Genomic DNA, 23,457 nt, shown 5'->3' with positions numbered 1-23,457 from the left:
AGTACATAATGCTGAGGTTGAACACAGTGAACATAGGAACACAGGAAACTGCCTTATACTGAGTCAGACCACTGGGCCATTTAGCTCAGCACCACCTACACTGACTGGCAGTAGTTCTTCAGGTTTCAGAAGTCTGTCCTACTTGCACATGCTGGGGACTGAACCTGAAACCTTTTGCATGCCAAGGAGATGCTGAAGGTCCTAAATTCAATCCCCTGCATCTTCAAGTAAGACAGGTGAAACAAATAAACACAGTCTCTGCAAAATGTCAGTGAAGAAATAAACAGTAATCTGGTCTAAATAATAAAAATCTATTGCAGTTTCTTACCAGAAGCAGTAACACCAGTCTGTCTGCCCTTAAGTCAACCATTCCTTTGTTGTGATAATGTCTTTGCTAGGTCTTATGGAAAGTGTCTTATAAAAGCAGACCATCCTTGAGTTGATGTGACATGAAAAATAACTGGTTTTAGAGAAGGATGATTTTTGTCTTTCCAGGGAGGCTTTCCCTCCAGGCCTACAACATTCCCTTTCTTGATCCTTGTCCTCCTTCTTTCTAGAAATATGGCACCATCACTGAAGTTTTAATTGGTCATTATGAATAATAACAGTAATTACACAGCACTTTATGTTCTCAAAGCTCTGCATAAGCATTAAGGACTCGCAATTACTTTCTACAACAACGCATAATCTTATGTTATGAATAACCTTAACTGATAGCCAGCCAAAAGGAAGACAAGAGCTCCCTTCCTCAAAGGTGGCTCCCTTGGGCTAGGTATGTGCTTTCTAGTGAAATTTTTAGATATAGTTTATGATCCCAGCCCAGTAACCAAATGTATCACGTAGAATACAGTCTTTCTTATGATGTTCGAAGAAGCTGCTATGCAGCCAATAGTGATGGCGGAGACATTTGCTTTGGTTCGCATTTAAAGCGAAGTCTATCAAATTAGCACTTTATCAAACAATATGAGAACTAAAACACAGCAATCCTTTAAAATTCACCGTTATCCAAATTTTTCAATGCAGTTCTCCAAACAATGTTTACAAAAATGCATTATATTAGGAGAAATTGCTTGCAGAAATGTGTATATTATTATTGAAAATTGCACACAAAAATGTATTTATTAAGAGAAATTTGCACTAAAATGCAGATGAATTTTCACAAAGAATTTTTTTTAAAAAAATCACACATTGCTGCAGAAATGTGCAGAGCTGAATATAAGATTGAAAAAATGAGACTCTAAGAGAACCCAAATTAAGAGGCCTTTCTGTCTCTAGCTACTGGGCTTTTTGCTGATTCCATGCTGCCCATTTGAGAGTTAAAATATTTTCAAAAGAGAAGGGAGATTCTTGAAAAGAGTTTCATTTCTTTAAGTGTAAAAAAACTGTGTGAAGGGCAAAGCTGGCAGGTGAACATTAAATATCTTGAAAAGTAATCAGTCTCCTCCCCCAACCAAGAAGTGCATTCATTGTTGTCAGGGCCTTTTGTCCATGTTCATTGTGTGGAGGAATGCAGTAAAGTTATTTACTGGTGAAAATGAGATTGCCGTAACAAGCAATGGAAGACAGTGTTGTTTTTCATTTTGCATGGATGCCCCTTGATAGAGGCATGCATTTCTCTCATTAATCTCCTCAAAGCCTTTATTGTCCTGGCTTCCTGTTACAAATCAACCTAGGGATGGCAGCCCCATGAAATCCCATTAGAATGCTGAAAGCAGTGTATTACCGTACCAGGCAACTGAATAAATGCAGAACAATGAGTATAACAGAGATTGTATTGGCCCCAAATAAAATAGAGGCATTGTTTGAAAATGAATAAACATAGTATTTCAGGCTCCTCTTCATTGTCGCTAAATAACCACAGATGCTCTCAAAGTTGATAACAAGTAAGTAAAATTAACCCCAATGCAGGTGTATTGATTCATTTTTTAACAATAAAAAACAGATCAGTGTACAAGCAGAAATGACTATATTTGATTTGGGAGTGGCTAGCTCACTACAGAAAGCCATTGTCCTTCTCTAAGTATGTATTACTGCATGCTGTTCACCTTGCCTTGGCAGTTGCATTATAAATCAGGACTGGGTCACTCCTACTCTCAGTAAATCTTTTACTCTTTTGACTGGATTTTGTTTGCATTTGTGCTGTGCATTAGTAATTGCTGGGCTTTATGGTCATATCCTCCCTCCCCTTGTAGATAGACAGAAAGACAGATCAATTGAGGATAATACTGCACATACCTAACAAAGCTATGCCATGCCTTTTTTTTTTTAAGGCACCACACAGTAATCTTGATTCCTTTTATAGTTGACTGAGACTCCGCCTCTACAAACAGAATATGGCTGCCTGGCTGATCTCAAATGAACACTATTGTGTCTGCTAGATGGCTTCTTATAAAGCTGATGTGGTTTAGTGGTGAATAAGATGCTCTTTGAATATACCTGAACCCACATGAGAACAATATTTCTGTGCAGCTATTCCACATGTCAGATACCTGCATCTGCATGCCATGTGGGCAGGGTTGATCATGCCCAGGTCTGAAACAGGCATCCTACTGGAAGGAGTTTTCCGTTGATATGACATCACACAGCTGGGCACTGCCTCTATCTGACACAGCCACTTGGGTGGGACCAACCGTGTGTGGTTTCCCCATGGGATTGGCACCTCTCACTGAGCACACCCAACCCTTGTGGATGAAGCCCCAAGCCATATGAGATCATCTTCTGGAAAACTGCAGATACGTCTAAAGGGCATCAATGTTGGGCTTGAATCTGCGACACCTGAATTTAAGTCCCATTTTAATCATGGACTAACTGGGTAACCTAACCAAGTCTCACAGTAGCAACTCCCATCCATTAAAAAGGAATCATGATCTACCTAAAAGATAGTTGTAAGGGTGAACATAATGAAGATGGTAAAGCACTTAGCAAATTAGAAGTACTGTACTAGTAGTCACTTTTTTCCAGCTAAACCTCTATCATAGTTAATGGGAATTTTTAATATGCATCCATTTGCAAATTAGCAAGCATTATTTATTATTCTCCAAGCCTCCTCTTCTGGGAGGGCCAAAGCCTGAAAATAGGAAAATTCATTGGGGAAGATTTTTTTGGTTCTTTTGCTTGCCAGTTGTAGCGAGACATGATGATCATTTGCCTTCAGCACGCAAGAACCATATTTAAAAGCTGATTCTTTATGCCAGCAACCAAAGGCCAGACAAACTCTCCAAATGAAGTTGTTAGCAATCAGGGAACATAGCACTGAAGACAGAAATACTGAACCAGGTGAGCAGAAAGGCGACTGGTCTTTACATATACTCACACATTAGCAACACCAATCAACTCCTGTGCGTGTGTGTATAGTTAGTAGATATCTAACTGCAATATCTGTAGAGTAACATAGCTTTATAGAATCAACATTATTAATTTTTTTTGCATATGTTTTGGTGCATGTACAATGAACATACATGGAGTTCCATGCTCCACTTCTGGCATATGCATATTCATTGTACCCTTTGAAAAGACTGCCACATGAATATATACGGAAGGCTCTTCTCTGCCCATTCAGGAACTCTGCTTTTTCAGGGCCTTTTCAGGGCACAGTGGCCTTTCAGACAGTACAATGAATGTACATACAGAGAGCAAAACCTGCTGCTTCCACGTGTGCACACTGGATACACTTTACAACATCTGAAAAGAACTATTGAAATACAGCTTGTGGACAATTATGAAAGAGGAACCAACCATCCATTTACCAGTCACAGATTTAAAAAAAGTCCACCTTCACATATCAGATAGTCATGTTTTTAAAATGAGGAAAATGCACCTTTAAAATTAAAATATTGTACTTCATATTCTGTAATATTGTACATTAATAGGTTCTAAAAACTAGATTTTTGCTCCAGAAGATTGCAGCAATCCTTCATAGCAACAATAAACAAAGTTGGTTTTTGCAACTAAAGTTTGCAGTATATCCCTGGCTTATGCAGTATTCATTGTGCACTACACTGGAGGCTTTCATAAGCCCCTCTCTCCCACAACAGCCCCTTCCAACCTGCAATTTGTGGACACTGAACTGCATTTGCTTTGGAATTTGAATCAGCAGAAGTTTTTTTTAAAAAATGCTTCCCATAAAATAAGAACAGAGTTATAAAGAATAAGCTCTATGTGGTGGGGATGAGAAGATGGACAAACGGCTGCCCAATTCCAGCTGCATAAAATCCTGGATTTCTCCATTGATTTCTATGGACAGTTCTCACTTCTTTCTTAATGTGAACTAGGAAATGAGCTAACCACACAATTAGATGGTTCCTTGTAGACCCTATTTATCTCTACACATCTCTTCCTTCCTCCCCCCTTTCCAGCCACTCCATTCCATTCCCTCTTATGGAACTATTTTGGGGGTTCAACCCCCCCTTAGGATTTTTTCCATAAAGATTTTGTTGGACTTCTCTACCCATTAGTCCACCAATACCTCCCTCTTGTGTACGGGTGCTGCCAGTTTGGCTACATAAGTGTGAACAGTCTTCCATGAAGTCTGAAAACAGAATGCACACAAAGATGATTAAAGGTTTACATTGTTAGCAGTGCTGCTTTGTTCTTGAATGTGTACTAAATTTCCTTTTTTTCAAGGGTTTAACTTTGTACTTTGGGCTGAACTCAGACATTGATTTAATTCTTCTCGGTGAGTGCACCTTTGGCATTTGAAAAAAGTCTACTCTCATCTAATCCAAGTAAGTGGCCTCTTAAGGTACACTGCTTCTTACAGATGGAAGAAAGACGACATCAGATTTAAAAAAAAAAATGCAGAGAGCAAGAAAACCCCATTCAGTCCAGCTTATGGTGACAAGGCAGAATCCTCCTCTCACAATTCATTACTGATCTACCTTTGCAAAACAAGCTAAAGAATATCACAAGCAGGAAGCAGGTGCATCTCAAAAGACATGCTGGCAGAACTGCATGCTCATCTGTCTCTAGCAAATGAGGAAGGCTACACATTGCAAGGTGAACAAGAAAAGGCAAAACCAGATAAAACACAGCATCACTTTGCAGTCGAACGTGTGATAAGATCTTGAGACTGAGCAAAAGCTTCTCAAACATTCTGGAAGACCCCGACCTAACATCCTGCCCCTAATCATACAGTCCCCAAGAAAGTGATCCCATACTTGTAATCATTCTAGTTGTTTTTCTGCACACATGTTCCACATTGAAGCTATCCTTGTGGAATATGAATGCTAAAAATGTCTTAGAACATACCATATGAATGGGTGGGCAGAAAGTAGATCTGGATCTACTTCTACATTGGTCTTCAACTGGTAGGTCAGGACCCACTGCTGGCTCACAGCCTGATCTGAGGTGGGTTGCAACAGCAGCACTACCACTACCACATAACTCTATGGTAAAAAATGAAGAAGTGGCTTCCTAATTGCATGTTTGGGTTAAATATGGGTCCCAAGTTTGAAAGAGGTTGAAAACTACTGTGCAAATAGATCTCTGAGTAATTTGTAGTATAGTAGCAAGGGTTTCTGACTCCCAATTTAACAATAGCAGCAATAAAATGGCTTTTTTCACTTATGGTGCTTCCAGGTGGGAGGTTAATATTGCAAATGAGTCCTTCAGGCATTACAAGTGGATCATTGACAGCAAGATTTATTTAACTTATCAGATTTTCCCAGGAAAGGATAAATCTAGTTTATGTTGGAGGAGGGGAAATATGGGCTGGTATTTTGGTGTGAACAACATCGTACAGATGCTGCAAAAAACTTGCATGCATTGGTACTGATCCCACATAAATACCTATCTGGAAGCACCCCTAAATTAGGCTGCTGAAATGAAAACTAACAAGGAATGGATGGCTGCATACACACCATACATTTAAAGCAGATTTAAATCACATGAGTTTCCCCAAAGACTCCTGGGTTCTGTAGTCTACCCCTCACAGAGCTATAATTCTCAGCACCTTGAACAACCTACACTTCCCAGGATTCTATGTGGAACTCATGTACTTTAAATGTGCTTTAAATGTATGGTGTGTATGCAGCCAACATTTGTTTTAAATTACTATAAGTTCAGTTCAGTTCTGGTACTGAACACAAACTCCTACGGGAGAGACACACTTATTGTTGTGCCAGTTCCAGTGCATCTCCAGCTGTCTTTTCTGAAAACAAGGGCAGACGACACTGATTTTACTCCACCCTTTTTTACTCTAAAATCTGGTTGGATTGGCTTGAGTGCGTTTTTTATTTAATTCAGCCTCAGACACATTTCACAACTGATTGGTAGATCAACCCATTTGTCTTCCAGGTTTGGCCAATGGAAATGCTTTGGTGCAAGCTCAGGCAGAGTCAGTTATTAGCCCATCACTTTGCTGTGGGCAGTCCTGAAAGGTCTGAAGTCAGCAGTGGGGAAGGGAGGTGTGTCCAGCCAAGGGCAGAGTTGCTCCAAAACACATCCAGAAAAACCATTCTCGCTATTGTTGAAGTGATTGGTGCGCCCACAGCCCTTGGCTCAAAATAAGCTCAGAGGTACCCTGTTATTTCATTCTAACTACATGTTTTTTGCACCTGGCTCTGAATAATAGATCTTGAAGTTCTAGTAAAAAAGAAGGTACATGTGACAAGCCTGAAGGCTGCCCAACCCTGCCATATGAGCCTTCCCTCATCTCTCTCCCCCCCCCCTTTTCTCCCTCTCTTGGAACATAAAGACAAAAGCCCTTCCAAAAGCCTAAATGTGCTTAATGGATCCCAGCCAGTGACAATATTCACTTTCTTATTAAACCAAGACTAAATGTTTCTAAATTCCAAGATGAAGAATGGAACAGGAGGCAGCAAACCTCAGAATGTTTCTTTATAAGCCTATTAAAACCCCAGATTCAGTTATATTGTTCTACCAAAACCAAATCCCCAAAAATCTGATGATTACTGAATCCCCCCCCCTCGGTAATTCCTGACATTATACTGTATAAGTTTCCAAACTACATATACTTTTATGTACTGAGAGCCCATCTGATCACATTGTTCAAGCATTAGAATTATTACTGCTAATACTGCTGTTATTGATATAGCTTTCTTTAAATGAGCATGGCTCTTTACAAAATGAAACAAAGAAGATCCCCACTAAAGGTTTGCAGTCTAGAACAGCCTTCCCTAACCTGGTGCCCTCCAACTGTTTTAGACTATAACCCACATAAGCATCAAAGGCAGCATGGTCAAAAGTTAAGAATGATGGTCGTTGCAGTCCAAAACAGCTGGAAGGCTCAATGAAAGTCTGGTCAAGATTAGAGAATAACAAAAAAAGGAAAGGAAAGATAATTAATACAAAGGTGAATATATCTCCGGGGGGTGGAGGGATCCTTGTAGTGGGTGATTTGATCATTAGGAACATAGACAGTGGGGTGTGTGATGGGTGTGCAGACCGCAAGGTGATTTGCCTGCCTGGTGAGAAGATTGCGGATATCACCCATCATTTAGATAGTTTGGTAGACAGTGCTGGGGAGGTGTCAGTGGTTGTGGTGCACATTGGCACCAATGACATGGGGAAATGCAGCCGTGAGGTCCTGGAAGCAAAATTTAGGTTGCTAGGTAGGATGCTGAAAGCCAGGACCTCCAAGGTGGCTTTCTCTGAAATGCTACCAGTTCCACGCGCAAGACCAGCCAGACAGGCACAGCTTTGCAGTCTCAATGTGTGGATGAGACAATGGTGTCGGGTGGAGGGGTTTGGATTTGTTAGGCACTGGGGAACATTTTGGGACAAGCCGGGCCTGTACAAAAGGGACGGGCTCCACTTGAACCAGAATGGAACCAGACTGCTGGCACTTAAAATTAAAAAGGTGGCAGAGCAGCTTTTAAACTGACTGAGGGGGGAAACCCGACAGGAGCTAAGGAAGGTCCGGTTCAGAATAAACCTCCCCCCTGGGATAAAGACCAAAGAAATGATGAAGTTTTAAAAGGGGTAGGCCTAGAAGTAGGCATTGTGAGAGCAGGGGCACAGGATATCAATTCAGAAGGGCAAAATTACCACAGGCCAAACCACAAGTGCCAAAGACACTTGAAGAGAGACACTGCTTACAAGTGCCTGCACGCTAATGCTAGGAGCCTCCGAACCAAGATGGGAGAACTGGAGTGCTTGGTCTTAGAGGAGAGCATTGATATAGTGAGCATAGCGGAGACCTGGTGGAATGGGGAAAACCAGTGGGATACGGTTATCCCTGGATATAAACTATATCTGAAGGACAGGGAAGGACGTGTTGGTGGCAGTGTCGCTCTATACGTGAAAGAAGGCATTGAATCCAGCAAGCTCAAAACCCCAAAAGAGGCGGACTCCTCCACAGAATCGTTGTGGGTGGTGATACCATGCCCCAGGAGGGATTTAATTCTGGGAACGATCTATCGTCCCCCTGATCAAAATGCTCAGGGAGACCTTGAGATGAGATATGAAATTGACGAAGCATCCAAACTAGGCAATGTGGTAGTAATGGGTGACTTCAGCTACCCGGACATAGACTGGCCGCATATGAGTTCCAGTCATGACAAAGAAGCAAAATTTCTAGATATTCTAAATGACTATTCCCTAGACCAGTTGGTCATGGAACCGACCAGAGGGACGGCAACCCTGGACTTAATCCTCAGTGGGGACCGGGACCTGGTGCGAGATGTAAGTGTTGTTGAACCGATTGGGAGCAGTGACCATAGTGCTATTAAATTAAACATACATGTAAATGGCCAATTGCCAAGAAAATCCAACACGGTCACATTTGACTTCAAAAGAGGAAATTTCACAAAAATGAGGGAATTGGTAAAAAGAAAGCTGAAAAACAAAGTCCAGAGGGTCACATCACTTGAAAATGCTTGGAAGTTGTTTAAAAACACTATCTTAGAAGCTCAACTGGAGTGCATACCACAGATCAGAAAAGGTACCGCCAGGGCCAGAGCTTGGAATAGTTACTTTTTTAAACTACAATTCCCATCAGCCCCAGCCAGCATGGCCACTGGATTGGGCTGATGGGAGATGTAGTTCAAAAAAGTAACTTTTCCAAGCTCTGGCCAGGGCCAAGAAGATGCCAGCATGGTTAACAAGCAAAGTCAAGGAAGCTCTTAGAGGCAAAAAGTCTCCTTCAGAAAATGGAAGTCTTGTCCAAATGAAGAAAATAAAAAAGAACACAAACTCCGGCAAAAGAAATGCAAGAAGACAATAAGGGATGCTAAAAAAGAATTTGAGGAGCACATTGCTAAGAACATAAAAACCAACAACAAAAAATTCTATAAATACATTCAAAGCAGGAGGCCATCTAGAGAGGCGATTGGACCCTTGGATGATAAGGGAGTCAAAGGTGTACTAAAGAACGATAAGGAGATTGCAGAGAAGCTAAATGAATTCTTTGCATCTGTCTTCACAGTGGAAGATATAGGGCAGATCCCTGAACCTGAACTAACATTTGCAGGAAGGGATTCTGAGGAACTGAGACAAATAGTGGTAACGAGAGAGGAAGTTCCAGAGCTTGGAAGTAACTCGTTATTTTTAACGAGTTACTTGTAATTCGTTACAATTTTAAATAACGAGTGGGTAATTCCATTACATTTGGCAAGTAACGGAACGACTAGTAATTTCCCTACTTTTCAGCTGCAACTTTAACGTTTCCATGTTAGGTTGGACGTTACTTGGGGGCGGGAACAAGGGGAAGTCAGCTCCTGGCTGTGATTGGTTAACACAAGACATGTGCCTCACACTGATTGGACCTCTGCGCAGACTGTCTCTTCCCTCGTGATCTGTGTTAGGAGGCACGAGGGAAGAGGTGAATAGGCAGGGCCTGCTAGCGTCTGAGAGGAAAAAATGGACGCCGGAGGAAAAAGCCATGGCAAGGACAACAGAGGAGAAGGCAGCAGCAGAATGGCGAAGAGCTGTGGAGGTGAGTGACGATGATTTGTGTGTGAGTGTGTGTGTGTGTGTGTGTGTGTGTGTCCGTGGCCCCTTCTGCCCCCCCACTGCCTCTCCTTGCCTCGTTGCCGCCCCCTCCATCAATCACAAGGCACTTCTGAAACTTCGGCCTTCCTTCCCCCCCTTTTTGAACTCTCCCCCTTGTTCCCATGCATACCTGTGTGCTGTATTTATCCAGACAGAGCACTCCTGCCTTTTAAAATGCCAGCTAGCTTTTTATTGTATATTTATTTGAACTCCATCTTTCTTTTTATTTGTATTTTTGTCCTGTTTAATCACAAGACTGAATTGTATGTGGGACAAAAACTGTCTCAGTAATAATAATAATAAAAATAAAAAATCATTAGGCGTATAATAAATGGCTTAAGGCTGATTTTTTTGTTCTTGGCAGAGATGAGGTGAGAAGTAGGGTCCTTGCAGCTCCTCCTCGCAGTCCCCCAGCTCTCAAACTCATGTTCTGTGAGAAAGAGAGAGATTCCCAGTCCCAGAGAGAGACAGACTGTTGACAATCTCTGCTAATATCCATACAAATGTACATAACATGCATCACCTGAACTCACATGATCTAGAGTTACCTTAGATCTAGCAAGATTTGCAAATGAGAAGCAACAGGGTTTTATATTAGTTCTGATTGTCTATTGGGCTACCATAGGTTATATGTTTTTTCATTTTCTATGGCAAAAACTCCAACTTCAGTGGAATTTATGTGATGTGTTCTAATCATTTGAATTTGGCTAATGAATGCTTTATTCTTTCATCAGAACTTTAGCAGTAGTACTAAAATATTAATAAAACAGAAAAGGGAAAGAAAAAATACTTTACATACATCATTCAGCTGTATTGCTAATTATAGATATAGATATAAAAGATAAACGGCATTTTGTCAAAAGTATTTTTGTCTACATTTTATACCTCATCCTTGGTTTTCCAAGCTTGGCATGGAATGCTTCTCATACAGAATTAATTTGAAATGCTGCATATTTATTATCATAATCATCATATTCAAAATAAAATATATATGTACCGCCTTCAAGTTGATTCCAACTTATGGTGACCCTATGAATAGGGTTTTCATGAGGCTGAGAGGCAGTGACTGGCCCAAGGTCACTCAGTGAGCTTCATGGCTATGTGGGGATTTGAACCCTAGTCTCATTTTGTTCTCACAACAACCCTGTGAGATAGTAGGTTAGACTGGCCCAGGCAGGGTTATTCAGTGAGCAAAAATGATGCAAATAGGATCTCTTTTAATTGTGCTATCGACCTGCTTACTTCCACTCTGACTGAGGGATCTTGCAGCATGGGGAAGAGATGGGGGCACATCACAGCTGAAGTTCACCCATATAGGAGCATTATCTCTTGTTTATTACACAGACGCCTGTTGCAGGTTTTGCTGCTGAGAGCAGCAGTCAGTTAGTGCGGCCACTTGAGTCACAGCTTGTTGATCCTGAGGAGGCAAAACTAGAAAGTGAGGTTCAGAAAGGAGGCCCTGTGCATGAGGAGGAGGAGGGCATGAAGCAGTGCCAGTTGCCCACAGCCACATCTGCAGAACAGCAAGTACCATGGTTTGGCTTTGAGAAAGCTTGTACATTTGTGAGCCAGAGTGGGGAAAATGTTGTTGTACGATGCAATTACTGCCTTCCAAGGATCAAAAATCTGAGATCAGCTGTTTCCTCCTCATCCAATGTGAAGAAACATTTTGAGGTAAGCCTTTGTCATGCTGGTCCTCAAAGAGTGTCCATTGTCTATTTATGTTTAAATTGTGAAGTTCCTCTTCCATTTTTTCTTGGATTCATGCTTTGTTCTTCTTCCTCAGAGGACACACCCTGAGAAGCTGAGAGCAATTGAAGAAGCAATAAAGGCAAGGAGACGTGGCCTTCCTGAACCAATGCATGACACCCCTCCTCCCAAAATGCTGAAGCACCAGCAGACAACCCTTGAGAGGTGGGGATCTGGCAGGGAGCCTGTCACCCAGAGCAATCTCGACAGGAGAATCATTGATTTCATTGTAGAGGAGACATTACCACTTCAGACTGTGGACAAACCATCATTCATTAATCTGGTTCGCATTGGACTCCCCAAAGATCTCACCATCATATGTGCCAAGACTCTGAGAGACAGAATTGAGAAGAGAGCATGCCACATGAGAGAAACTCTTGCAAACCGAATGGGTGCTGTGGCATATATAGCAACCACTGCAGATTGTTGGACCAATGGCAAGAAGAGTTACTTTGGGGTAACAGCCCACTGGATCAACCCAACTACCCTGAAACGTGAGGTCGGGGCCTTGGCTTGTAAGCGTCTGAAGGGGCGCCATACATACGATGTCCTTTCAAAAGCACTGCATGATGTACATGTGCAGTACAGGATCCACAACAAAGTTATGTGCACTACTACAGACAATGGCTCCAACTTTGTGAAAGCGTTCAGAGTTTTCATGGCCAAAGAACCAGTGGAAGCTGCAGGCACCAGTGACGATGATGGTGATAACCAGGAGGAGGAGGAGGCTGAGGTGGAGTTTGTGCCTATCTGTGAGATCCTGGACACTGTTGATGTGTGTGCATTGTTGCGTGAAACAGCATACGTTACATTGGAGTTAAGTTGAGCAAGAAACATCACAGAGACATTAGATCAGGTTAAGAGTCTTTACTACAAGACATTATGGCTTAAGGCTTTAAGATTACATGTAGAGTTGCTCCCCCCCCAGGAGAGAAGTTCTCTGTTCAAAGACATGACACAGAAGACTCAGCTCAACACAGATAGCTGCTAGAACTCTCCCAGTCTATCTTGCTGCTACCATGGCAATGGCCTTGGCTGTCCGTTCCCAGACTGGGCAAAGACATAACTCCTTCTAGCTACAGATTTCCAGACTTGCAGACTTGATGGAAAATAAACTCAGTGACAGTACAGTTCAATGGTCAACAAACCCCCCTTTTTCCCATCATGTCTGTAATTCATGACAACAATAACAATAATACATTTCTACAATACATCTTGCAATACAGTTTACATTTCAGTACAGTTCAGAACATCTCTGTACATTTAGCTAACACTTTATTCAATCAAACTTCAACTGATTCCAAGCCTTTTTACCAGTTTTCCAAACTTCTCCTCAAACAACGGCTTGGTCATTATGTCAGCCACCATGTTGTTAGTGTCACAGAATGTCAGGTTAACGAACCCCTGCTGCACACAATCCCTTACGTGAAAGTATCTGACACTAATATGTTTTGTTCTTTTGGTATGAGCTTCTGATGTGGCTATCTTGATGCAGGTCTGATTGTCTTCATGTACAGTGATTGGTAGTTGTATCTCCATGCCTAAATCCTGCATGAGCATTGTGAACCATTGCAACTCATTACAGGCCTGGGATAAGGCCACATACTCTGCTTCTGCACTTGATGTTGCAACCATAGCCTGTTTCTTGCTATTCCAATCAATGCAAGATCCGTGCCACATCATAACTATGCCAGAGGTTGACTTACGACTGCTCAGCTCCCCTGCATGATCTGCATCCACAAAACATTCAAGACCTCCTGTCTTTGCTCCTGTCAAAACCAGACTTTTTGTCTTCGTGCCTTTCAGATAACGCACTACTACCCTTTTAATTCCCTGCCAGTCAGCCTCTGAAGGATGCTCTACCTTCCGGCTTAAAATGCTGACTGCATTACATATGTCTGGGCGAGACACCTTCACCAAATATTGCAATTTCCCTATTATGCGCCTGTACTTCTCAGGTTCTGTACAGGGCGTCTCCTGCACATTCTGTTGGAAAGCCACAACCATTGGAGTCTTCACAACATTGCATTCTGTCATGTTGCATTCTTCTATGATCTGATTTATTTTACTTTCCTGACTCAATGTTATGCTTCCGTCTTCTGCACGCACAATATCCGTGCCTAAATAGTGTGTGACAGGCCCCAAATTCTTTGTGTCCACCTGCCTGCCCAGTTGCTCCCTGAATTCCTTTTCCTCTTGTTGATCATGATACATGTACACGATGTCATCCACATAAACAGCACAGATATTGGTTTGTGTTCCTTTTCTCTGGACATATACACAGGGATCTGCCTTGCACCTTTGAAATCCCATCCCTTGTAACACACTGTCCAATTTCTCATTCCAGCAGCGTGTACTCTGCCGCAATCCATAGATAGACTTACGTAACTTGCACACAAACCCTTCCTGTGACACAGAACCCGGAGACAGCTCCATGTATATCTCCTCCTTTAAATCACCATGGAGGAATGCTGTCCCTATATCATAATGATTAATGTGCATCTTCTGCATCGCTGCTAGTTTCATCAGAACACGAATAGACTCATGTTTCACAACCGGGGCGAAAACAGCATCAAAATCTGTTCCATGTTGCTGGGTGAATCCCTTGGCTACCAAACGTGCCCTGTACCTCTGTACTTCCCCGGAACTTGCTTTCTTCTTCTTAAACACCCATCTGCAACCTATGGCCTTTTAACCCATGGGTAACTTTACTACTGTCCACGTGCCATTCTTTTGCATGGCTTGTAATTCTTCCTGCATGGCCTGCTGCCGTTTGTGCTGCTCTGCCTCAGGCATCAGCCTGATTGCTTGAAATGATGATGGCTCTTCTAGTTCTCTGTGAACCTCCTCCATCTGGGCAGTGAATACCGATGGCATGCCTTTTACGGCTGTCTGTTTACAGCCCTGACCGTCATTCCCTTTCCGCCCCATTAAACTCAAGGCATCAGCACACTTCACACCCATGGACATTTTAAACTGTGAATCATTAAGGCTTCCCTGCATGCACACTTGATCTCCCCTCATTACAAAACATTGGTCTTTGTGAAACAAGACTGAAAAATCACAACTCACCAGTTTTCTCACAGACGTTATGATGCAGTTCTGGTACAAACAAACAATCTGACAGTATTCCAAGTTTATCAAATCTCACCAGTCCTCGGGCTTCCACATTCTTGCGTGATCCATCCGCTAGTGAAACAAAGTCCTGCACGTCTTCTGAAGCGTAAAACAAACTCCTGTCTTTGATTAATATACGGCTTGCACCGCTGTCAAGAATCCAGTCAACAGGTGCTAAAGTTTGTGGTTTCTGTTTACAAACAAAGTTCACATTTCCCTGCTTCAAGCCTCCTTCGCTGGAGTTGCGCTTGACTACACAGTCTCTTTGAAGATGCCCACGAGCCCCACAGGCATAACAAGATTTCAGCCGCTGCTGCTCCCGCTTGCTTTCCTGTCTGCAGCTGCTTTCTTCTTTCAGCTTGGCTCTTTGCTTTTCCTCAGCACTTTTCGCCTCTTGTCTCCGCTGCCATTCCTGGGACAGTTTTTCCTCAATAAACGCAATGTTCAGACCTCCGTCAGGCATGGCTTCGAAAGCCATGGCCATATTATTCCAAGTCCCATCGAGTGAAGCCAGGATCAGATAGGTCTTCTGAAGTTCAGAGTGTTCCATGCCTCGATCCTGCAACTCAGCAAATAGGCGCCTGAATTCAGTGAGATTGTCAGCTCTACACTGCATCAGCAGTGTCAGGGGGGCTGGAAATTCCTGGGTCTTTGGCAGGGAAGGAAAGTCCTTAGCCAGCAGTCGGGTTGTAAATCTGCCAGGCCTATCCGAAGCGTAATTGCCGAGTCAGAAGTCCAGAAGCGAGGTCAGTGGAGGTCCGGGATCAATTGCCAAGGAGGTCAGTCAAAGAGATGCTGCAGGGAAACTAGGTCTACACAAAGCCACGCCTGACGTTGCAGTCAGCAACAAGCTGCAGCCAAGGTGTGCCTTATAAAGAGCAGGATGGACAGTAGGTGTGAGCCCTCAGCGTTTGGGCCTTAAGGAGACAGGCCTGCCTCTCTTCTGCCTGACCTTCTGCTGTCTACGTTCTGCAGGTGAGGGGGAAGTATCCTGTTCACTGTCTGTGTCTGGCTGCAGGGCCTCTGCTGTCCCTGGGGTGCTCTGCAGCTGAGGGGCAGAAGGAGCTGGATTCTCAGGAGGCTCCTCCGTGTCTTCTGCTGCTCCTGGGTCTGCTGCTGTTACTCCCGAGTCATCCTCATCTGAGGAGTCCTCTGACGGGGCCATGACAGAGATGCTCACTCATTTCACACTCACCCGTGAAGCGCATCTGGTACAGCTTCCTTGCCAAACACAATTTAGATCCCGCAGTCTGTTGCACATGTAGGGCCTTCAACACGTCCCACATCTGTTTGGCGTTTGTAACATCTCTCACGTGTAACAGTTGAGAGTCTGATAGAGCCAGAAGTATAAAAGCTTGCGCCTTCTGATCTCTACGTGTCCAGGCCGTGGTCAGTACCGCCGGAGGGGGTCCATCTATAATGTCCCATAAATCCTTTTTTATCAGCAAAGCCCGTGTCCTCGGCTTCCAGCTGGAATAATTCTTTTCCGTCAATCTTTCCATTGGCAAGCCTCCCCCAGACAGGTTTACAGCCATGTTGCTCACCTCTGTCTGGTACAATCAATCAAGCTGCCCTCTGGAACTCCGTCTGCCGTTCAGACCAGCCACTTACTCCTGTGTAACACGCTGTGGATCTGGGCCCATAACCCTGTTGATGTGTGTGTGTTGTTGCGTGAAACAGCATACGTTACATTGGAGTTAAGTTGAGCAAGAAACATCACAGAGGCATTAGATCAGGTTAAGAGTCTTTACTACAAGACATTATGGCTTAAGGCTTTAAGATTACATGTAGAGTTGCTCCCCCCCCCCCAGGAGAGAAGTTCTCTGTTCAAAGACATGACACAGAAGACTCAGCTCAACACAGATAGCTGCTAGAACTCTCCCAGTCTATCTTGCTGCTACCATGGCAACGGCCTTGGCTGTCCGTTCCCAGACTGGGCAAAGACATAACTCCTTCTAGCTACAGATTTCCAGACTTGCAGACTTGATGGAAAATAAACTCAGTGACAGTACAGTTCAATGGTCAACAGACACAGGACCTGAGGCAGAGGAAGAAGCTGCAGACTCAGGAGAGGATTTTGTTTTACCACCACACCAGAGATGTGCTAGCCACACCCTCAACCTTGTGGCAACACAAGACATAGAGGCCATGCTTTCTGACTCCTCCAAAAGTAGTCTTCTTGGTCCTTTCAAGAAACAGTTTCGTTCCTTGATGGGAAAGTGCAGCAAGTTGTGGTCCAAGCAGAACCAGTCAGCCCAGATTGCTGAGTATATCCGTGTGCAATGTGGTGTGTATCTGAAGGTACCGAATAAGACCAGGTGGAATTCCACCTTTGATGCGTTGAAGCAACTACATGAGCTCCTGTCAACTGTGCCACTAAAAATGCATGCCATAATGGACCGCTGCTCAGCTGCTGAGATTGAAGTGGTACAGGAATACACAGAGATTATGGAGCCACTAGCCCAGTCCCTAGATATCCTGCAACGGGAGAACGGCATGTTCATGGGGTATTTGCTACCAACACTCTGCAATCTGGACCGCAAGTTAGAAGGACTGGAAAACAAACCTGAGAGGTACACATACTGTTTTCAGCTGCTGAGAGGTGTGGGCGAAGCCCTAAGAAAGCGGTTTGCAGCTATCTGGGAGGACAAGAGGCTTCTTCTGGCAGCCTGCCTACACCCTCGCTTCAAACTAGATTGGCTGGAATCGTATCAGGCCACCACCCATACCAACAAGTAAGAACATTAGGGAAGCCCTTTGGGTGGATTACTCCAAGGGAAATGTTGTCTCAAGGGAGGCATCAGAGGGCTTAAGGTGGTAGGCAGGGGCTGGGCCTTTTCTTCCTGGGGCTCCTCATCACAACCTTGGGTTGCTGCAGGTAATCCTTAAGGGTCTGCTGTGCTGCCCCATGAGTGTGGTGACTTGGTCACCTTCCTACCTTCCATGTCATCATCCGCAGGCTCAGGCTGGACCCTGAACCAGGGGACATGACAAGCATCAGGAAATGAAGAGCAGATGATGGTTTCCTAACATATATGTGTTAACATATCCTCTCTCTTTCTTAGATACACAGTGGAAGCCTTGTTGAAAGCTGAAATAAAGAGGGGTGTACTTAATGAGGACAATGATCAGTCTTCAGATAAAGACCAGGAAGGAGATGACTTAGAAGGTGACTTCTTTAACTTTCTGCCCCAGGGCAAGAAGTCAGCAGTGGACACTGCTGAGGAGGAACTGGTGAGGTACCTGAGGTCTCCCAGCAGGGAAGTGTCATCACTCCATGGCTTTCCACGTGTGCTGCGGTGTTTTTTGCAGCACAACACAGGCATGCCTTCAAGCGCCGCAGTAGAACGCCTGTTCAGTACTGGTGGCAACGTAATGACTGTAAAAAGACATTCCTTGTCTGACATGCTCTTTGAGCATCTTGTTCTTTTGAGACATAACAGAAACATACTATAAAAGCATTTCAACTGTAAAATTTGATTTCAAGAGTTGGGGTATCTTCATTGCTTGGGGGGATGTGAGATTCTGTTATGCCATTATGTTAATCTTATGGATAAATTTTTTTATTCTACTACCCCCTGTGTGTGTGTGTTTATTTTTAACATTGTTTTAGGCTTCTTAGATGTGCAGCAGCCAAGGCCAGCACCTCGTAGGAGTTTTTTTTTAAAAGTAACTGAAATGTAATTGTAGTGATTACTTTTGAGAAAAAGTAAAGTAATCAGTTACTTTCAGAGCAATTGTAATTGTAACGGTAATTACTCCTTTTTGGGGCCAAATTGTAACTGTAATTTATTACTTTTTAAAAGTAATCTTCCAAGCTCTGGGAAGTTCTAGGCTAAATGGACAAAATAAAAACTGACAAATCACCAGGCCCGGATGGCATCCACCCGAGAGTTCTCAAAGAACTCAAATGTGAAATTGCTGATCTGCTAACTAAAATATGTAACTTGTCCCTCGGGTCCTCCTCCATGCCTGAGGACTGGAAAGTGGCAAATGTAACGCCAATATTCAAAAAGGGTTCCAGGGGAGATCCCGGAAATTACAGGCCAGTTAGCTTAACTTCTGTCCCTGGAAAACTGGTAGAAAGTATTATTAAAGCTAGATTAACTAAGCACATTGAAGAACAAGCCTTGCTGACGCAGAGCCAGCATGGCTTCTGCAAGGGAAAGTCCTGTCTCAGTACCCTATTAGAATTCTTTGAGAGTGTCAACAAGCATATAGATAGAGGTGATCCAGTGGACATAGTGTACTTAGACTTTCAAAAAGTGTTTGACAAGGTACCTCACCAAAGACGTCTGAGGAAGCTTAGCAGTCATGGAATAAGAGGAGAGGTCCTCTTGTGGATAAGGAACTGGTTAAGAAGCAGAAAGCAGAGAGTAGGAATCAACGGACAGTTCTCCCAATGGAGGGCTGTAGAAAGTGGAGTCCCTCAAGGATCGGTATTGGGACCTATACTTTTCAACTTGTTCATTAATGACCTAGAATTAGGAGTGAGCAGTGAAGTGGCCAAGTCTGCTAACGACATTAAATTGTTCAGGGTTGTTAAAACAAAAAGGGATTGCGAAGAGCTCCAAAAAGATCTCTCCAAACTGAGTGAATGGGTGGAAAAATGCAATTCAATATAAACGAGTGTAAAATTATGCATATTGGAGCAAAAAATCTTAATTTCACATATACACACATTGGGTCTGAACTGGCGGCGACCGACCAGGAGAGAGACCTCGGGGTTGTAGTGGACAGCACGATGAAAATGTCGACCCAGTGTGCGGCAGCTGTGAAAAAGGCAAATTCTATGCTAGGGATAATTAGGAAAGGTATTGAAAATAAAACAGCCGATATCATAATGCCGTTGTATAAATCTATGGTGCGGCCGCATTTGGAATACTGTGTACAGTTCTGGTCACCTCATCTCAAAAAGGATATTATAGAGTTGGAAAAGGTTCAGAAGAGGGCAACCAGAATGATCAAGGGGATGGAGAGACTCCCTAACGAGGAAAGGTTGCAGCATTTGGGGCTTTTTAGTTTAGAGAAAAGGTGGGTCAGAGGAGACATGATAGAAGTGTATAAAATTATGCATGGCACTGAGAAAGTGGATTGAGAAAAGTTTTTCTTCCTCTCTCATAATACTAGAACTCGTGGACATTCAAAGAAGCTGAATGTCGGAAGATTCAGGACAGACAAAAGGAAGTACTTCTTTACTCAGCGCATAGTTAAACTATGGAATTTGCTCCCACAAGACGCAGTAATGGCCACCAGCTTGGATGGCTTTAAAAGAAGATTAGACAAATTCATGGAGGACAGGGCTATCAATGGCTACTAGCCATGATGGCTGTGCTGTGCCACCCTAGTCAGAGACAGCATGCTTCTGAAAACCAGTTGCCAGAAGCCTCAGGAGGGGAGAGTGTCCTTGCACTGGGGTCCTGCTTGCGGGCTTCCCCCAGGCACCTGGTTGGCCACTGTGAGAACAGGATGCTGGACTAGATGGGCCACTGGCCTGATCCAGCAGGCTCTTCTTATGTTCTTAAAGTTGGAGCACAGAATCATAAAGTTAGCGTATGCCATGGGTAATTTAATCCAGTTCCCTGCAAGGGGGCAAGATGGATATAGCTAAATTCCCCTGTGTCTGTTTGCAAATTTTATTAATAAAACATGACCTATAATTTTGATTTGTTATAGACTTGGGGAAGTTACAATCTTGATCAAGAACTTGCTTGCACAGCTTGCCTCCTTTGTGAGAGATGCAGATTTACATGAGATCACAACTCCTCTCCCATGGAGGAAGGAGGCAAGGTCTGTTCTTGAGTTAACTGAAGCCCTGTTTAGACATTCATTCTCACATGTGGACAAGAGTGCAAGGGAGGTGGGGGTACACCATCAAGTCCCATCAGCTCTGGGGCCACACCTCTATCAGGTTTAGAGTCCACCACAAGTTTGAGGGTGAAAGTCTGAAACAGGGAGTTTCCTCTGCTCGTGGAGGCTTTCCGCATAGAGCCCAGCAACCATGCTACCTAGTCATGCAATGTATATTTTTAGGACCCACATTACTTTCAGGATTATTTGTTTTTAACGTATTTTAAATTGAAACCTGCTGTTGAACCTTAGGGCAAAGGGCAGATAATACATTAAAATAATAATGACCACTCAAGCTATGAATGTCAGGTTTGCACGCACGCACGCACACACACACCCCTTGCCTCCTCTCTTCATCAACATACAGACCCAGGTTAGCTTTAACTACAGTTCCCCATGCCATGATGGTTTGATGTCAATTTACAGACTAACACTAGTAAATTGCTCCTTCCTGATCAGTAAGATGATATAAAAGGACAGTTTGTTAAACCGCTCTGAGAATTGTACAATCAATCCTTCTCCCTAGGGAACTCTGGAAACTGTGAGGGGAGTAGGGGTCTGCTCATAATAGTCAACACCGTTAACAAACTTCAGTTCCCAGGAATCTTTGGGGGAGGCCATGACTGTGAAAGTCGTATGATAGTGCTTTAAATGTATGGTGCAGATAGGGGCCAAATCAGGTTCAGTACTTGAATTGCTCAATAATCCAGATCCTTCATTCTCTTTTATTTTTAGAGCTATCATTAATATTGTTCTCATTCCATTGAGAAATTTATTACAAATAAGCCCCAAAGGATGTGTAATCATGTTGAACATTTCTTTGTTTTTTTAAAGGAAAGAGAGAGAAATAATATTTATTTCCTCTACAAGTGGAATCAAATGATCTGTTCGTTTTTCAGCCTGCAGATTAGAATAATCTCCAAGGGTCCTACCGAGAAAGAGTTTTCAAATACAGCATTAAGCATATTTCTATTAAAACCTCACTCCTGGAACCTCAGCCATCTGCAGAGATGTGGGACAGCCTGGGGGATTCTGTTTTCTCTCTACATAACAGTGATATCCTGAGAAAATAATTAATGTTTCAATCAGAACTCCCACAGTTCTCCAAGAAAACCACCAGGACTTTGCAGCTAATTGAAGGAATAGATAACATGTCTTCACTTCAGCAGGCTTTATTTATTTTATGGACATTTTTCATCAACTTGAAGAGACTTCCTTTTGAAAACCTACATAATTTAATCTTCTCCATCAGGAATGCTAATTCCTTGCCTCAAGACAAGGGGAGTGAGAAGGCAACAACTTTAGGAAATGTTTTACCTTCTGTGTCAACAGTTCCCATTAGTTACATCAATTTCCATCTGTTTAATTTGTAAACCGTGGTAACAGCTGCATTCTTTAGGGAGACAAGCTGAAGCAACACAATTTTGAAGCACCTGCCCATATACACAACTTTTCCTCAACTGTTAAATCACACAGGCCCCCAGCCAGAATCTTCATCCAATAGTTAAGAAGATAAGGGCCATATTTAGAGTACAGAACAAAGATCTTCATTATACCCTGCTTGTGGGATTACTGGAACTTTTCAAAGCATCTTTCTATAAGTGTCTGGCTAGCTCTACTAGGGACAGAATTTTGAACTGCCTGGATCATTAGTCTGCCCTATGTTCTTACACAAAGTATTGCTATTCCATCTGCAAGGTGATGGGCTTATGCTCAAAACCAGAAACTATATTATTATTATTAACAACAACAACAACAATATCCTACATCTTCCTCCAAAGGAGCCCAGGGTGGCATGATATGGGTATAGTTCAGCTACAGATGCCAAGAGATTGTAAGATGAACTAAACATGATATGAAGTTAAGAATTGTGCAAGCCTTCATTTCAGAACTGGAGACAAGAAGACGACATACTTTCATGTAAGATTTCTTACTTGTTGAGGTAGCTGGAGACACTAAGAAGGGGTCACCAAAATTTTGGGCTCATGGGCACATTTTGAAACCTGAAAAACTGTCATGGGCACCACCCACCACACATTGCAAGCACACACACAGCAATGCAACCACACAAATGATCACTGCACTGCAGCCACACATTTGCACAGACATACACCCAGCAACTAGGCTTGAAAAAGCATGCTAGCTTTTTTAAGCCTAATTGAGGGGATAATCATTCTGGAGAGTGGAGGGAAGACTTGTTAGCCCTTCTTTACCAACTGCAATCTCCAGGAAGATTACCTCCCCTGCAACAATTATTCTTGGGAACATCTTTCTATTGCAGCCCCCAAATCACCTCCACTTGAATTAGACTTGAAAAAAGCCTTCTATTGGCGACAATAGATACCTTTTTTTGTAAGCATAATTCCACTGGGAGAAGAAGCAAGATGAGGAGAGTGATTGTCACACTATGGTAGACCTTGATGAGTTCATGTGCACTCATGGGCACTGAGTTGGCAACCCATTTACTAGAAGAACAGTTTTTATTGAAGTGCTTTTTATTTCTATTTCCAATCAAGATCACAATTAGTAACTATCCTTTTTTTAACTTTCCTATTTGTTCCAATGGGGAAAAACCTTTTAAAATTAGTTCTGAACGTTTTGTTTCTGATTACACTTGAAAACTCCAAAGTTTATTTTTCTCAACAATTGTTTGCCTTATTAAGAGATTGTTTAAATCTAGACGTTAGTATTACTCCCATCACTGATTATAGAGTTAAAGCTGAGTCTTGCAATACAATCTCTGTACATATTCACTGAAAAGTAAGCCCCACTTTGTTGGGGTTTACACTA

Source organism: Rhineura floridana, chromosome 1, assembly GCF_030035675.1.
Source record: "Rhineura floridana isolate rRhiFlo1 chromosome 1, rRhiFlo1.hap2, whole genome shotgun sequence".
NCBI lineage: Eukaryota > Metazoa > Chordata > Lepidosauria > Squamata > Rhineuridae > Rhineura > Rhineura floridana.
Note: the sequence above shows the minus strand (reverse complement) of the source record.